We start from the raw sequence: 5,000 nt of genomic DNA on the forward strand, positions 1-5,000 counted from the left end.
AGAAGATGCAAAGTTATAACGATGATATACTTAGGACGCATACTACAAGCAAATTACTTTATCATTTGTGCTTCTGCCTTTTCTGTGGCGTAAGACCTAAGGTTCATGACCAGAATGATTGTTTTTTCGTAATTTTTGTAACTAATTACCTCGACTTTTGGCTCTACATCATCAGGGAGTGAGTGAGATGTGGAGCTCTGATTGACTTAGAGTAATTTCATCCTGGTATAGTTCGGGCTTCCATAGGCATTCACGTTTGCTGACGCATGATGAGCGGTGAAATAATTACTAGGAGTTACATCCAATAGAATACGCGCGCGCACACACAAACCCACATACATTCACAATCACATACACACATGCATACACACGTACACACACACACACACACACACACACACACACACACACACACACACACACACACACACACACACACACACACACACACACACACACACACACACATATACACACACACATATATGTATATATATATATATGTATATATATATATATACATATATACATACATAAACATACAATGTATGTATATATATATATATATATATATACATATATACATACATAAACATACACTGTATGTATATATATATATATATATATATATATATATATATATATATATATATATATACATTTATAGTCATACTTACAGACAATACTTAGGAAAGTATACCTAAGCATTATATACACAGAAACATATCAAACCCCACGAGTAAGGTTAGACTCCTCCTGACTACAGCTAAGACAATACATAATTGAATAGTTTGTTGTTGGAAGCCCAGTCAAAATCTATCGAAGTGAATGTGAAAAGTTTGGAACATATTAATCGAAGTCCCCAATCATCTTGACTAAAGGAGGGGGAAGCTCTTCACTGACGAAATAGGCAGTCTCACTCATTCCCTTTGCACATAAATCAAACAAACTTGACACACACATGGTCCACCAGACGTCAATTTACATACATTTAACATATGAAACATGACAATGACAGGAATTGGAGGAGAGCCGTATCTTATTTTGCATGCCAATTGCCAATGAAGAACCCTGATGTAATTTAGGCAATCGATATGCAAACCCGTGAAATATAACAAAAAGAAACCTTCGCTAATATCCTGTATTACATGGCTACCCGTCCACGCGTTAGTTTGTGATTATTCACAAGTGTGACGATAGGTATGTGGATATGCATACGCGAATGCTTTTTGGGAGTTAGCGTGCGTGGTTGAAAGTAAACACAATTCATGTATGCGCGCGTACTCAGATATTCTGTGCATAAGTACTCCGTGTGCAATGGCAGATTGACAATGAAATTATGGTGACAAAGTAGAGGTGACTGGGACGTTCTAAACTCACACACACACACACACATACACACACATACACACACACCCTTGCCTCCATACCTACATACCATCTTGCTGCACTAGTGCAAAACTATGTTATCAGTACAAATTTCACCAAGCAAACACAAACTTGGCAATCTTCCACAATAAGACAGCGAATAGAAAACGCAGACAGCCTCTGAATCCTTTAGTGCCGCGACGCCCTATATACATCATGCAGTGCAAATGATAAACGATTTTATTCAACTAAAACTTAGACCTGACTTGAGGAAAATATGAGCCGTTCTGCCCCTGGGCCCGACCCTTAGCGCTACAAACTTTGTGTTTGTCACGTCAAGATGTGCTCACTGCTCCACGCTGTTGAAGGAACTCGACATTCGTATTGTAACATCGAGTGAATGGACCACGGTACAGGGTGACACGGTTGATATTCATCTCTTCCATCAGCTGCAAAATCCAACACCAAGCGAAACTCTTTGTATGCAAATCATCGATCACTATCAAGACGTTGAAACTGTCTTGTCGTAAATATTGAGGCTGCTCGCACAAACAATGCTCCTTCATAGATTTTTTTAAATTGTGAATTCAACCAGCTTTATTCCATTGTGCACAATGCTTAAGGAACTAAGGTCCTTACGAAGCCTGCTTCAATTGTTTATAGTTCTTCATCATGTATCTAATATGTGTGACTTCTTATTTTTGTTTCAGGTTATGTTAAGGTACAGTTGTTTAACATGCACGACCCAGCGATGGCACTTTCTAAAGCAGCGTTTCCCAACATGGGGGTGCTGAAATCAATTATAGGGGGTGCTGGGAAGTGATGCACACAAAAATCACATTGAAATATGTATCATTGATTACCTAGTTGTGCATATTTGACATTTTTCATGCTATTTTATTTTCCTATGGTGTTCTTTTTTCTTCTAAAAACAATATTGTCAATTTGTTTCAATTCTAAGGAATCAAGAAAATAACTCATCAAGCAGTACACTTCACTTTCTTTTATCCCTCTGATAACAAAATAGGGGTGCTGGACTGCTTAGACATGACAACAGGGGGTGCTGTGGTAGGAAAAGGTTGGGAGACACTGTTCTAAAGCTGTCCTAAATGCACACAAGTATTTTTTTGTCTGGAATAATCAAAGTCTCTATCCTTGCGGACAATACGGCACCGAAGCAGTGTAATTGTAGGTGTTAAAGGAGAGGTAAGGATAGATGACACAAAAAGGAATCAGCATTTTATTCCAGTTCCAATGAATAATTTATTCATCTCATATCTTATTCATTATCTATTTATTCATCTCATATCTTATTCATTATCTATTTATTCATCTATCTATTATTTATATATTCCCTTTTTATTTATTTACCTATTATCTATTTATTTATTTATCCACTTATTTATTTATTTATCTATTTACTTGGTGGGGGGAGAGAGTGCCAATCATAAAAGAATGCCAATTGATTTGGACCCTAAAATATTTACTGCATAAAACATGGAACCAATATCATGTACAGAACTTTCTCTGCTACTTGCCATGTGTATGAAAAGTAATTCATAACTACGCTAAACAAGGCTTAAAGTAGTGTACCACCAATAAAATTTAGTGACATACAAGCAGTGTTTATGCTCTATGGGTAAGCTAACCCACAACCAACATGAAAGTTATATTAATTTGTTTATTTGTTTGTTATTATTTGTCTGTTTATTATTTGCTTGATTTTCATTTATTATTATTTATCTGTCAATTTATTATTATTTACTATTTACCTGTTTGTTTATTATTCAACTATACCTATGCATTTATTTATTTATTTATTATTATTTACATTATTATAATTTTCATTTATTTTCTATTTATTTATCATTATTATATATTTTTTCGCATCCGACCTAGTTATGGACCAAAAGGTCTCCGGTCGGCATGCTCCGCCTTTGTAACCCTTTGTTATACACCAGGTGTCTACGTCAACATGAACACCCGATTGCTTCCGTGATCAGTTCTGGCATACTTTGATTTCTTATATTTCACTAAAACGCTTTGTTCTACTCATAGATTCCCCATGTCTGAAGACACTTCTGTCTAGGTTAAAACTCGAGTCACTATCGGCAAACAAAGTCTTCAGACGACTTTGAATTTCTCTTTTACTTCTTTTCTGTTACGATGAGACCACGCTGCCAAGCGATTTTATTAACCCTTCAACTAGACTTTGTGCTAAGGGAGTTAACACCACAAAGCATGTCTTTAATTGGCAAGGTCCCCCTCCTTCCGCGTTCTTGTAAAACGCCTACAATTTCCATCATTAACACGCAATATTTATCATCTTCATAAACATCATTCCTACAGCGCAGCCCACAAACACAGTCGACTAAACATATGATCATCACCGTTCATCCGAAAGACCTATATTATATATACTTTCCCGAACCTCCCTTAATCAAGGACGAATATCAGTATAACCATCTATGATTTATTCGTGATCAGAAAAACAGAAAATCCAGGCCACTTATTGACACCATATCTTGGTTTTGAATATTTAATACCAACATTCCCAAGACATGAATATTTCTACACGACAACGCATATACACCTCGTTTCTTTTTCTACAAAAAGCGTAACTCGCTTGTTTTTGTCGATGATATGGTTTATCAAGGTCCTTCGTGATCGACTTGTACCGCTGCCCTCCACGCTCCCTCATCCAGTACGTGTGCTAAACAATTCACGCTGTTGTAATTGCTGTGTTGCTTGGGCGACCATGAAAGGTACAACAATGCTCCCGTTGTTTCCTGTACAAATATTTACATCACCGCAAGCACACCAAGGGTACAGTTATGCCATCACTTACGGCACAAATCAAAGTTCAATCTTCAGTAGTCTTTGTCCCAAACATAACACTAATAGGACAATTAATGTTGCTTTACCCTTCCCTTCCCTGATCGAACTATGTATACAGTAAAGCTGTATTTACTGTGTACTCCAATAGTTAAATCACCTCTACAGTTCCTTGCGCAATACTGCTAGGGCTATCGTGCAACTATTATTATTACCGATTCCGGTGATATTGTGAACAACCATCACAAAAATACCAGTTCAATAAACCTTTGTAATGAATTTTGCTATTCATCATATAGTTGGAAAAGTTTCAGGGACTTCCTCAATAAATTCTGCATGTTACAACTTTACATCTTTACAACCAGTTTTACAGCCACTCCTATTTTTTTTTTCACACAAATACTTAGCACAATATACCAGCAACATTAAAAGTGGTATCGATATGACATGATAGTTCCAGTCAAACAACAGCGATTTCGTCCACTCAAAGATGTTTATCAGTGGTCGGTACCGCTGTCTTTGCCCTGTACATTAGAATGACACAAACAAGTCTCATTTATTGTAAACTTACTCCAAAAAGCCTTTTCTCTGGTATAAGGCCGAATGAAAGCCTTCCCACAGGCTATACACATCCCAAACCCATCCAAAAATCCATTCGTTGTCTCTCCCATGTAGCATATCATGGACAAAGGGTCATCCCTGGCCACCGCCACATTGTTCATGGCTCAGGCAATGCAGTAGGGCATACCACTTCCATAGTAGGAACAGGGAGCTGGTTAATCCTCATCTCCTCATTA

Source organism: Oratosquilla oratoria, chromosome 10, assembly GCF_046742065.1.
Source record: "Oratosquilla oratoria isolate Oo_2021 chromosome 10, ASM4674206v1, whole genome shotgun sequence".
In the NCBI taxonomy this organism is placed as follows: Eukaryota; Metazoa; Arthropoda; class Malacostraca; order Stomatopoda; family Squillidae; genus Oratosquilla; species Oratosquilla oratoria.